Raw genomic sequence first — 13,988 nt, 5'->3', positions numbered from 1 at the left:
CAGATTACTTTGACCAGATCGGTCTCACACTTCCTCTATCAATGCAAATCAAATCAAAAATTTCTCTGTAACTAATAGACTTAGAGGTGGGAAGAGGTGGGGCGGGGCAGGGAGACTGAGAAGCAGTGACTTGGCCAAGGCTCACAGTCAATATATATCAGCAGTGGAATATGGCCTTCCTGATACCAAGGACAGTTGTCTCTCTACACCTACGCTAATTGTAAGCCCTGCATGAATCACCACTTGATGTATTTACTGGATCATTGTCACCAATTGTCAACCTGTGTTCATCTTGGTTAAGTGATTTGTTTACTCCAATTTTTAAGAAGCAGGGGGGTTTTAAACTCTTAACTGCTAGCACAAGGAACTAACAGTCGCCTTGAGAACAGAAGTGCCAAGACAGGCAGACACAATACACCAGTTAGTGAGCCATTATACGTGTACTCACTCTCAGATGATAAAATTCCTTTCAATAGCTCTGTATCCACCTGTCATCAGGTCTTTCCATTAAATATTATTAGTGTTTTATTATGTCTTTCCTCAGAATTGTTTATCAAGAGCATTGTGGTTTTTTTCAATGACTTCAATTTCCTTGCATATTTTAAATTTCTTTTAAGTTCATTGTCTTTCCTTGGGGTTTTATTCCGTCAATAATTTAGTCTTTCATTCTTATCCCACCTTAATACTCTCCACTTCCAAAAAAAAATAAGAGCCCAACATACCAAATTCTGACAAGATGTATATGTATATATGTAAAATATATTTGTATTATTATGTATTATTGAAGTATGTAACATATTTTATATAGTCTACAGGTACTAACTTCATTGAAATTCACAGGAGGGAAACTTTCTTCCTCCTTCTGACTCCTGCTTTCTCCCAGAGATGCCAGAGCACAGTTTTTCCCACGCAATTGAGAAGCTTTGTAAGAGGTTTCTTCTCAGAACCGGGAATCCATTTTTTCCTTCTCAAACTGGGATATCTCTTTTAGAAATGCTTTTTCTCAGGTTTCATCAGTCTCCAAGTTCACTCACAATGACCTTGATTTATTGCTGTGGACATATAAGAAGACAGTCTTACAGATAATAATTGATCCCACTTGCCCACAGATTCACCAGCATAAAAGTCCCGGTGATGAATCTGGAACCATACGGACAGTAAAATTGATAAACGTAATCTTTGCCCAATAAGTTCACAATCACCACTCAACAAAAACAACAAAAAATTATCAAATAGTTCAATTAATCAATATGCATGTATCAAGCACTTACTATGTGTCAGATTCTGTCCGAGGTTGTGGGGATACAGAAGTGAAAAATGGTCCTGCCTTCACAGGGTTTACATTCAATTTATAACATAGAATACGCACCACATAGCAATCGACAAATGTTTTTTGCATGCCTACTGTCTGCCAGGCTCTTTGCTAAGCACCGGGATACGAAGACAAAAATGAAATAGTCCTGCCCTCAAGGGGCTTACCTTCTGTATAGGAGATACAACACCTAGCAGAGAATGGTGGCCAGGGAAGGAAGCTTTGGTCTAGGCAGTCACAAAGTCTGTGAAGTCTCTGTGGAGCCATCGGCAAAAATTTGTCCCGCCTTTTCTAGTAACAATGGTAATATTAATTGGATTACTGTTCCCTGGGCAAGAGGTGAAAGGAGGCAGAGTGCTAGCAGTCCTGAGGCAGCAATGCATATGGAAGATGCCTGCACATAATTATAGGATTAAAGACAAATTTTATGGAAAATAATTTGTAATTATCCTAGAAAAGTCATTAAACAGCATAGGTCCTTTGACTCAGCAATGCACTCTAAACAGATTGATAGAGGGAAAATTCCCATAAACAAAAAAATATGTTTTTAGGAATCTTTTTTTTTTTTGAGGTAGCAAAGAATGGAGAATAGAGGATGCTCATCAGTTCTGGAATAATTCAACAACTTGTGGTATATGGCTGTAATGTGACATTATAGCATCACAAGAAATGATGAATATAAAAGTTTCAGAGAAACTGGGAAAGACCTGAATGAATTAATGCAGGACGAGGCAAACAGAGCTACAACAATTGACATGATAAACAGAGCAATGTCGAGAAAACAACGCTGAGAAACTTGAGAACTGTGACCAGGAAATGTAGTGACCAACCGGGACTTCACCAGGCTGGAAATGAAGCGTGTCTTTCACCTTTTGACAGAAAGGGTGACCAACTAAGGGCGCAGAATGAGTCATCTGTTGTCAGAAGTAGCCACTGTGTTTATTTGTTTTTGCTTGGTTTCTCTTTTCTGTTACCCTGGAGAGTTCAATGAGGGAAAATAAAGAATATCAAAACATTCCAAATAGAGCAAATTATGAGTTTTAAGTGCTAGAAGATTTCAGATGAAGGAAGAATCAATTAACCTGGACTGAAGTGGTCAAAGAATCCTTCCCATATTTGAGGCAAGCCTTGGGGGATAGATGGGGTTTAGAGAGGCAGACAGGAAGGGGAAAAACCCATCCCAGTATAACAGGTGACAGAAAGTCCCTAAATGCCTTCATTATACCACATTGGGGCAAGCAGTGTGAGCAGAGGTTCAAAGCAGAAATGAACAAGGCATGCCAAGAAAAGCACTGGGTGATATGGAGACAGAAAGAAATGCCAAAAGGATCCTGGATTCTGACCTTAGAGGCACCGAGGTAGTGCAGTGGACAGCGTGCTAAACCTGACGTCAGGAAGACCTGCGTTCAAATGCTACCTCAGATGCCTACTGTGTGACCCTGGGCAAGTCACTTAATCTCTCTTAGCCTCAGTTTCTTCATCTGGATAATGGGAATATTAATAGAACCTACCTACCAGGGTTACTCTGAGGATAAAGTAAGAGCATGTTTGAAAAGGGCTTCGTAAACCTTAAAGTTCCATATAAAATGCTAGCTATTATTGGTTCTAGGCTAGAAGGAATCTCATCCAAACTCTTCATTTTACAGATGAGAAAACTGAGGCCTGGAGGGGACCACATACTCAGAGGTGGAAAGGACCTCAGAATCCATCTAACCCAACCCCCACACACACCTTTGCCAGATGAGGAAACTGACACAGGTCGGTTAAATGACTTTCCCAAAGTCATACAATACAGCTAGCAAGCATCAGAGAGGGGGTCTGGACCTGGGGCCATGGAGGCCAAAGCCAGTATTCTTTCCACTGTACCACACTGCCTGCAAGGGCATACAGATACTCAGAATGGTTCCTTAAACATCCGGTGAAAAATAGTTTCAGCTGATCCCTGCTCTTGCAAAGTGACAAGTCTCAGCATTTAAAAAGAAGGCTGGTTCTATTAGTTACTTGGCACCAGGTGGGATCCAGCAGGTAGACACAAGCATGGTTTTTTTTTCAACCCAATGGAAATTTCATTCTTCAGTCTAACCAGGTTGACAAGCTTTCTGTCATGAAGGATCTGCACAGGATGGTGGAGACATAGGAATTCAGACACCTGGGGCAAATTTATTTGGGGGTAGGAGGTTCTAAAGTATGAGAAATCTTGATCATTGTTGAGGTAGGCTGGAGACAGATCATGAGAGTTAAAGACATTGATGAAGTAGGAGGGCAGGGTATTCCAGTGTGGTAGGGATGAAGAAGACTGTGAGCCAGTTACTGAATGTACTGGAGAGAGGGAAGAGTGACCTGGAAGTGTATAGGTGCCAGCAACAAAGATGTCGCCCAGATGGAGTGAACGCTAAAGGAGGAGGGATGTGTACTGGATGATGGTGACCAAGGTCTGAAAGTGGTCATGGGAAGCAAGGAGTCACCTGACTCTTCCCCTGCACTATGCATCTGGAGCTGTGAGAGGAGCGGCCACCTTTGGAGAGGGTGCTGAAGAGATATGACGTCTTTAGGAGAGAGCTGGGTTCAGTGATCAGAAGAAGTGGGAAAGAATAGAAGAGGAAGAGACCAGATTGAGTGTTGGAAAGGACCTCAGAGATCATCTAGACCAAACCCCTCATTTTAAAGGTGAGGAAACTGAGTCCCAGAGAGGTAATGCCACTTGCCTAGGGTTACACAATTATCACAAATGGAGTCGAGATTCCAACTCAGGTCCTCTGACTGTGAAACCAGTGATCTTTTCATTATATCGTAAGTAGAGGGAAGAGTCAGAAGAGAGAAGTGGAAAGAGATGGTGGGGACCAGGGTGGTACAGGGCTGAATTGAACATGAGAGAGAAAAGAAGAGCATTGGAAGCAGCCAGAGAGGCCAGTTTGACTCTCTTAGACACAGATGGTGCAGTCAGATGATGCAGTAGGTAGAACGTCCGACCTGGAGTCAGAAAGACTCAACTTCCTGAGTTTGAATCTGACCTCAGACACTTGCTAGCCATGTGACCCTGGGCAAGTCACTTAAACTCTGTTTGCCTCAGTTTCTTCATCTGTAAAATGGGGATAATAAAAACACCCACCTTCCAGGATAGTTGTAAAGACCAAACGAGAGAATATTTGTACAGTTTCCAGAATGTTGTTGTTGTTGTTAATTAACAGGATATTGAGCCTGGAAGAGAGAAAACTTAGATGAGAATAGGATAATTATTTTCAAGTATCTGGAGTCAAAGGACCAGAGTTTGACTGCAGACACTGCCACTAACTTTTTGTGTGATTATGAGCAAATCTTTTGATCTCCCTGGGCCTCAGTTTACTCATCTGTAAAACAAAGGGCTGAACAAGATGATTTCTGGATTGGACCAGGTAACTTCAGAAGTCCTCCCCTCTTAGATTCTGTGGCTGTGAGAAAAGAAAATGGCCCAAGAAAGATGGAAGTGTTTCAAAAACAAGATGCTGATGATACAATTGCAAAGGAGGCCGGTGAAGGAAAAGACTGAGAGAGGCAGGAAAGTTAAACAGTTATGGCTAGAGATGAGCTCAAGTTTTAAAAAGCACACATACAAATAGTGGAAAGAGGGACTGAAGATCATGAATAAAAAATACAAGAGTGTGGGTAGAGAGGGTTTTCAGAGATAAAAGGTGGAGCTACTTGAATGCACTTTGACATTATCCTTAAGTTGCAATTACTTATGGTGTTTCTGGATCCAGTTCCCACGGAGAGTCAAGGGTTGAGTGTGCACATCTGAAAAATGGGCTTTGTTTCCTATATGATCCACTTTCCATTTTCATTTCCTTCCGGAATGAATAAGCCCATTGCACTTTGATTTGCCAAAACTGATACAAGTCAGCCCTTCACTTTTCCTCAGTTGTGACAGCTTCCCTGCCCTGCACATCAGGAGCTGATTACTCCAGACATTATTTCACCATCATCTCTGAGCCAACATCTGGACGTGATGAATTCTCAGATGAATTTTCATCTTTGGAATCTTTAGTTTTTCTAATTTTCTTCCTTGGCTGTGTGTAGGTCCTAGCCTAGGCAAGTAGGTGGCACAGAGGATAGAATGCTGGATTAAGAATCAAGAAGACCTGAGCTTAAATCCCATCTCTGACAGTGGGCAAGTCACTTAACTGCTCTCAGCCTCAGTTCTCTCATCTATAAAATGGGGGGAAATATAGCACCCACTTCACAGCACAAATAAGATTATGTATTAAAGTGCTTTGCAAATCGTAAAGCGTTATATAAACACTCGTTAATATTATAAAATAGAATGGGGAAAATGAACATTGATGTTATTATCTACATGAGAAACATGACACATCTCACTTTACAGAGGAGAAAAGAGAGGAGAAATGACCTGTCCAGTGGCAAAGCCAGGAGGCAAGCAGAACTCTCCCAGCGGCCAGCTCTTTTTCACAGGTGAGTGTCAGGAATAAAGGTGTTTCCAGATTGATCACAGGATCGAGGGTCAAGAACTAGAAGTGACCTGAGAGACCACCTAATTCACCCCCATTTATGGATGAAAAAACTGAGGCCCAGGGAAATGAAGGGACTTGCCCCAGGTCACACTGTTAGGAAGTGATAGAGTCACTCGTTTGAAAAAAAAAGTAAAGAAAGAGAGTCACTGAGCTGTTTTTAAAAGTGCAGAGAAGAGAACAGAACAACTGACAAGCAGGACAGCTTTGGAGATGATGTGCTGGATTTGTTATGCTTCTGAAGAGTAAAGGGAAGCTGTCTGTGATACAGATTCACGATGTTATGGACAGTCTTTTTTTCCTACTCTGCTTTGTGAATGGAAACGCTCTTCTTATTCGGTGTTAGCTAAGTTCAAAATAGAAAGAAAGACAGAGAGGAAGGAAGGAAGGAAGGAAGGAAGGAAGGAAGGAAGGAAGGACGGAAGGGAAGGAGGGAGGGAGGAAAGAAGGGAGGGAGGGAGAAAAGAAGGGAGGGAGGGAGGGAAGGAAGGGAGGGAGGAAGAAAGAAAAGAAAGAAAGGAGAGAGGAAAGAAGGGAAGGAGGGAGAGAGGGAGGGGGAGAGACAGAGAGAAAGAGAGAGAGAGAGAGAGAGAGAGAGAGAGAGAGAGAGAGAGAGAGAGAGAGAGAGAGAAGCCAGCTCAGTTCTCTTTATGACTTCAAGTGTAATTTTCTTCTTTTTCCATTTTATTTCGTTCTGCTTATCTTGATTTTCCCTCCCCACCCCTTCTTGGGGCCAGCCATTGCTTCCTTCATGTTCTACAATCTGAACTAAACCTGGCCTCACAGGCTGTTTCTTTTTCTCTCCATGGTCGCTTAGCTTTTGACATATTCTTCTGAAGACAAGCCTCAAATACTTTGAAATATGACGTTTATATTTTGGTTATGTTTTCACTACTCAGATGAGAATGGTGCAGATGTTCTCCCTGGCTCAGCTGTTGTTTAGAGATTGTTTTTACATATCCACAGCTCTCATGGGTTCAATTACCATCTCCACACCCATGGCTCTCAACTCCGCATATCCACACATAATCTCTTTTCTGAACACAAGCCCTCTGCCAACTGTTAGACGCTGACTGTTGGACAGCTCCTCCGAGGTGCCCCATCAGCATCTCAACCCCCTGATCCTATATTTCTATTGAGGGCACCACTATCCTCCTTCTTACTCACAGGTTCATAACCTGAGTCATCTTTAACTCTGCCTTCTCACCCTTTAGTTCTCATCACGAGATGAAAGAATTCTAGACTCAGAGTATTAAAAGAAAAAAAAAATAACGCCTCAGAGGCTATCTAATCCAATTACCTTATTTTACAGATAGGGGAACTGAAGCCCGGCGAAGTGATTAGTCCAAGCTCACATAAACAGGATGAAGCAGAGCTGGGATTTTTAAACCCAGACTCTCTAGCTCTCTTTCCACTGAACCAGTCAATGCTGGGTATTGATTTTATCACCAAGACCCCTCTCTGGTCTGGTTTCTCTCTACTCACGGAGCCGTCACAAGTTCAGGCCCTCCTCACTCATCTCCCTGATTCTGCTTTCTCCCCTTTTCAAAGTTTTCCACAACTTAGTTACAAACATGATCTCCTTAAGACACAAATCTAACCTCCTCACTCCTGTGCTCAAAGACCTTCAGGGATTCCCTATTATCTCCCAGATAAACTATGAAATCCTTCTTCTGGCATGTCAGACCTTTGCAGCCTGGCTACAACCCACCTTTCTAGGCCTGCTTCTGCTTATTACTCCTCTTCATAAAAAGCAGGATAGTATAGTGCATAGAGAGATAGCCTTGGAGCCAGATCGATCCAGGTTCAAGTCTCCCCTCTGACACATCCTGGTTGTGTGACCCTTGACAAGTCACTGAACTGCTCAGTGCTCTGAGAAACTTTCCACACCTACGGTGCTCCAGAGAATGTGCCAACTTGTTTGGTGTAGTGACTATCCTCACCAGAAGTTCTGTGACATGAAATCACAGGTCTAATACCCATGCCTTTCTCCCCCTCCCCCACCTCCTACACTCTATACTCCTACCAAAATGGCTTGCTTCTGTTCCCTGGAATGCCTTTCCTCCTCATCTTCACCTCCTAGAACCCTTGGCTTTCTTTAAGGTTCAACTCAGATGCTGCCTTCTAAGGAAAGCCTCTCCTGATCTCCAGGGGAACAGCGCAGGCTCCTCCCACAAACTCTCACCTCATAGATATCTTTGGACACATGGCATCCACCAGAAGATGGAACCTCCTGAAAGGAAGGGGCTATGTCATTTTTATCTTTGTATCACCAGCACCAAGTACATAGTATCTGCAGAATGGAACTGAATTACGAAACACCCCAGCTTTGAATTGTGTCCATATCATTTGCTTCTGACTTTATTGTAGTCCAATGCTTTGGCATGTCAATTTCTGCCTTTTTATGTACATAAAACCATTTATATATCATTTTAATATATTATGTATATATTGTTTTTATATAATATCTTTACATAAAAAATATTTATATATCATTTTATATATGTATGTAAATAATTTATATACCTTATAGAATATAATTCCATATAAATATTTCATATAATATATTTGTTGTAGTTTTACATACATTGTATAATATTCTATACATGTTTGTATACAAAATATTAATAGGATTTTATGTAATATAGTTATATATTAAATTCTGCATTATATTTTATATAATATGCCATACATAAAATGTATTTACATATTTATATAAAATGTCATGTTATATAAATATTTAATATATTGTACACTTTATATTATATATTAATATAATAAGTATTTATAGATAAATTGTATTTTATAAACTACTTTATATAGTATTTTTATGTAACATTTATATCTAAAATATTTATAGCATTTATATAAAATATTTATATGTTATATTTAGATGAACTATATTTTATAAATAATTTTCTACAATGCACTTGTATATAAAATTTGTATATAATGTATTTATATCTAAACTATTTTCCACTTTATTTTATATAATATATTTGCACATAAATATATTTTTATTATTCTGACTTTTTATATTTGCTGAAATCTTTCTTTACGTCCAGGCTAGGGAGAGTGATGAGTAATGTTTTGTTAATGCAAAGTTGATTAAACACCAAAAAAGGTTTTGTAACAAGTTAATTCAATTTAGATCTGGTGATGTTCATTTGGAAAAGATATAATACACCAGGGGATAAATGTACTGAGAAGGGAACTGGGTGGGAGAAGAGTGTCCATATAAAAGCAGGGGAAAGATAATGAGAAGCCCAGGAGTGAGGTATTAATGATGAGAAGGAAAATTCCAGCTGCCTTGGAGAAACTGAGTCAGAAAACATGGGTAGGCTTGGGGGGGGGAGGAAGGTTTCAATATAAACACCAAAGCCCAGGAACAGGAGCAGCTAGTGGAGCTGGAGGGAGGCTGTGGGCTCAGGGGAAGGGGGCTACGTCTGGAGGGCAAGCTGGGGAAGGCTTTTCAAAGCCTGGTTCTTGTTTCTATTGACGAGATCTGAGGGACAGGAGAGCTGGTCTGGGTGAGGTCCACACCTGCCTCTGAACCTGCCTCAAGGTTCCACATGTGGTGTTAGTGGGTAGGGCTGCTCCTTCCTCTGTTGTTCATAGACTGAAATCCCTCCGTGCCTCAATGCGTGCCTGCAATAATGTTGTGGAAAAGAAAAAAATCTATCGTCCCCTGGCCACTGGTAGTCCCTGCTCAGCATGACCAGGTCTGGGAAGACAGGTGTGCCATGGGGAAAAAACGTGGGGATTTAGAGTCAGAGGACCTGGTTTCAAGTCCTGACTCTGCTACTTATTCAGTAAGCCCGGGCAAGTAGACTAACATTTCTGGGCCTCAGTTTCCTCATCCATAAAATGAGCGGGTCAGAGTAGCTGGCCCCGGAGGTCCTTTTCAGCTAGCAGTCCTGTGACCCTTTAAGCCAGCTGGTCTAGAAGGTCTTTCCAGCACTTTCTGGGATGTGGCAGAGTTTGTGCTTGGTGTTAGAGAACTGAGAGTCTCTTGCATGCCTCCATGCCACCTAAGAGGAGGCCTGAGTGGAGGACAGAAGAACGTAGTGCAGTGATGTGACTGGCTTACCAAACTAGGGGACCCGCAGGCGATGCCATGAAGGGATCATTGCTTAGAGCCAGAAGCGCCCTGCATGTCATCAATCCAACCCTGGAGTTCTACCGAGGAAGAAACTGAGGCCCAGAGAAGTTAGAAGCTCTTAGGAGAGTCAGCCTGCTATAGCAGACAAACAGCGGGCCTCAGAGACAAGGAAGACCTGGGTTCAAGTCCAGACTCTGACACAGACTGGCTGTGTGGCCTCTCAATGCCCTAGGCAGCTCTTAAAGATGATTCATCACATAATAGTTACTGATTTGCATTAGGAAAGGATTTTCCTCACTGGACTGCAATCTACATCAATGAGATCACAGGTCCAGACCAAAAATAAATATGAATATACAAATATACATATGTTTTTACATCACTGTCATTTCCAAATCTATCTCTCTTCCCTCCCCTACCCAGTGAGCCAGTTCTAGTAACAGAAAGGAAGGAAGGAAGGAAGGAAGGAAGGAAGGAAGGAAGGAAGGAAGGAAAGGAAGGAAGGAAGGGAGTAAAGGAAACCAGTCAGCATATCCGGTGTGTCTGATAGAGCATGCAATATTCCACCCCACTTCTGTAAAGAAGGCAGCAAGGTGCATTTTTGGTGACTTTTCTGGGGGCCAATTTGATCATTCTCAGTTTGAAGGCTCAGTGGATAAAGACACAGGTCTTCAGAGTACAGGAGGGAGGGAAGGAGGGAGCTGACTTCAGAATCAGGAGAGGACTCTAGTTCAAAAACTAACCTCCAAGACTTATAATATCAGACATCTAGAGTTGGAAAGGGCCTCAGAGCCCATGCAATCCAAACTCTTTATTTTATAGATGAGGAAACTGAAACCAAGAGTGATTTAGTGACTTACCCAAAGTCCCGGAGTGGCCCAGATGTCAAAGACGGGATTTGAATCCAGGATATGTGACTCCAAATCCAGCACCCTTTCCAATGTACCACTCTGTCACCATCTCTGGGCCTCAGTTTCCTCATCTGTAAAATGGAAAGATGTTGTGGCAATCAAATGAAATGTCTGTAAAGCCCAGGGCTTATTTAAATGTTAGTTAGTATTATTGCTGCCCATCACCTGCTTTCCTCTCCAGGTGCCCCCAGATAATGCTCTGGAGGATTTTCAAAGGGAAAAGGGGAGGTCTATGTGTTAGAAGAATGGGGAATGGAGACAAGTCAGGCAGTTTGATTCCACAGTGCAAGAAGGAAACATACCCCATCTAGGAGAATCAGAAGGTTCCCAGCGGCAGGCAGGGCAACCTTGTCAACTTCCTCCCTGTTCTGCCTATTAAATCCAAATGAAAAGACACCCAGAGGGCATTAGATCAACCCACAGTTTGCCTCCCTAAGCCTGGATGAGCTGGGCAGCCCCTGAGATCTCCCCACTGTCCAGCAGTGCCCCCTGCTGTCCAGCTGAGGATTTGTACCTTCTGGCCCTATCCACCTGTGCCATCCTGAGTGCCCAGTATCATTCCAAGTTCTAGTTGCAGTGGGGAGGGGAGAAGCCTCCTCCAACTACCCCCTCCCCCAGGAATTTGCCCAAGTGACCTCCCTGGGCTTGTCCCCATGGCAACCAGGGCCCCAGAGCCCCAGGGGCCAGTCTGTCTGCCGCAGAACAAGCAGCCCGATTGTCCCAGCTCAGTCGGGCAGGTGAAACCCAGGCCCACGTGACCGATACTGGGACAGGTGCAAGATACTTGACACCGGCCTACTCCCAGCTCCCTCCCCTTACCCCCTTCATCCTCCTTCCCTGATCCCTAGCCAGCCAGTCACAGCATAGAGCCTGGTCCTAAGGCCACTGAGCATGCCCTCCAAGACACCTGTAGGGACAGCAGCAATAGCACTCAGTGTGCGTGTGTGTGTGTGTGTGTGTGTGTGTGTGTGTGTGTGTGTGTGCGCGCGCACGCGCGCGGTGTGTGTGTCCTGTAGGATTCCCCCCCTGGAAACCCTCTAAACCATGCCCCCATCCCCAAATCTTCATAATGATGCCTTCCACTGGTACCAAATAACTAAAGCCTGGAGTCATTTCCAGATCCATTTTAATACAAATTGAACAGAATGGCACTATGTGACCCTGGGCCAGTCACTTCCGCAAATGTGTAAAATGAGGCTAATAGTCCCTGGGGTTGGGACCTACCTCCCTAGATTATTATGAGGCTTAAAAGAGACCTGCCTACAAAACGCTTTCCAAACCTTCAAATATGTAGCTACAGAAATGGGGAGGGGCCGTATCATTATCTCATTTCATGTTCACAGTACCCTTGGGCTATTATTAATCTGCCTTTTACAGATGAAGAAACAGGCTGAAGCTCTTCACAACCTGGCTCCTTCTTAGTTGTCTGGTCTCCTTCACCTGCTCCCGGATCCAGACGCACCAGGTGGCCCGCTGGTCCTCAGAAACGATGCTCCTTTATACTCCCCAGACTTGGAATGTTCTGCCTCACCTCTGCCTTTTAGACTTCCTTCCTTCTAGTTCCATTTGTAAGACTCGGCTCACATCTTCCTACTGGTGCAGTGGATAGGGCCTGGAGACAGGAAGACCCGAGTTCAAATCAGTTCTCGGACACTTCCTAGTTGTGTGACCCTGGGTGAGTCACTTCACCCTGTTTGCCTCAGTTTCCTCATCTGTAAAATGGGCTAGAGAAGGAAATGGCAAACCACTCCAGCATCTCTGCTAAGAAAACCCCGAATGGGGTCACCAAGAATCAGCCACAACTGAAAAATGACTAAATACATTTTATTTATTTATTTTGTAAATACCATACATATACTTATTCGGCAGTTGTGGCGGCTTGGTGCCTGAGCAGTCAGACAGAACTGCCTGTCACTTTTACTCACCCTTATCTTTTTGTGGAGGCAGCTAGGTAGCTCAGTGGATGGAGCACTGGCCCATGGTAAGTCACTTAACACTGTTTGCCTCAGTTTCCTCATCTGTAAATTGAGTTAGAGAAGGAAATGGCAAACTACTCCAATATCTCTGCCAAGGAAACTCCCAAATGGGGTCCTGAAGAGTCAGACACAACTGAACATATCTTACTTTCTGCCAAAGCCCTTTCCTAGTCCCCAAAGCTGTTAGTTCCTTCCCTTTTGAGATTATCTTCTATTTACTCTGTACATATATATATACACATACACATATATATATATATTATATATATATATACACACACACATATACATATATATATATAGTTGTTTACATGTTGTCTCCATCATTAAAATGTTAGCTTCTTGAGGGCAGAGACCATGTTTTTGCCTTTGTGTCTGAAGCCTTAGTACAAGGTAAATAATGCTTATTGACTGACTGGCCAACCTTGCAGGGTCACACAGCTAGTAAGAACTTGAGGTGAGATTCAAACCCAGGTCTTCCAGACTCCACATGGAATATTCTATCCACTCTATGATGCTGCCTCTTCTCTTAATGTAAAGGAAGTGTTTTACAAGCCTTCTCTGATACTTCGAGGAACTGTCTTGTCTGGGTACTTCCCCTCTGCCTACACAGATCAGAGACCGGAGAGTGGGGGGAGAAAGTGACTCTGGAGTGAGAAGTCATAGGTTCAAATTCCATGGATAAATGGGGTTTTGCAGATAATCAGCAGAGAGAAGAGGCATTAACTCAGCCTCAGCACGATTCCTAGAAAACAGTAAGTTCTTAATAAATGCCTGCTCACTGACTGTTGAGATGTGGGCCACTGAGCTGACTTCCAACTCAGATTCTGTCATGGTGCACTGAGGTGAGCCACGGGGCCAGAAGAGCTGCAAAGGAGCCAGGATCGTGGAGGTGGTGGTTAGCAGGGAACACTTTGAAGGTAAGGACGCCCTCTAGTGGTGAAGATTGCCATCGCTCCTCCCCTTCTCATCCTGTCCCATTCTTGTGCCTTTCTCCCGAGGGTCCTTTAGCTTGAGGCATCTGCCTTCCTATACTCCGCTGTCCATCAAATATTCCATCTCCGTCCCTGCACTCACCTTTGCCCTTGTTGTCCGCCGCACCTGGAATACACTCCATCCTCAGGTCCACTTCTTAGGATCTCCAAGTCCCTTCAAAGCTCAGCTCAAGGGCAAAGCTCCTGCATG

General features: G+C 43.2%; 1 long non-coding RNA gene across 2 annotated transcripts; it reads right to left on the bottom strand.

Annotated features, from left to right (window-relative positions):
* Nucleotides 1-749: 749 nt before the first annotated feature.
* On the bottom strand, nucleotides 750-11,336 carry LOC110221162 (uncharacterized). Of its 2 annotated transcripts, none has more exons than XR_002328044.2 (4): nucleotides 11,130-11,336; nucleotides 10,777-10,898; nucleotides 4,422-4,510; nucleotides 750-1,052 (listed from the first exon to the last, which is right to left on the bottom strand). It is a non-coding gene; the product is annotated as an uncharacterized LOC110221162 (long non-coding RNA). The 2 variants fall into 2 exon arrangements; XR_002328043.2 differs by lacking the exon at nucleotides 11,130-11,336 and adding an exon at nucleotides 10,993-11,114.
* Nucleotides 11,337-13,988: the final 2,652 nt, after the last annotated feature.

This window comes from Phascolarctos cinereus, unplaced genomic scaffold (genome assembly GCF_003287225.1).
Source record: "Phascolarctos cinereus isolate Bilbo 61053 unplaced genomic scaffold, phaCin_HiC Scaffold_5;HRSCAF=322, whole genome shotgun sequence".
NCBI lineage: Eukaryota > Metazoa > Chordata > Mammalia > Diprotodontia > Phascolarctidae > Phascolarctos > Phascolarctos cinereus.
Note: the sequence above shows the minus strand (reverse complement) of the source record. Positions and strands in the feature narration are given on the sequence as shown.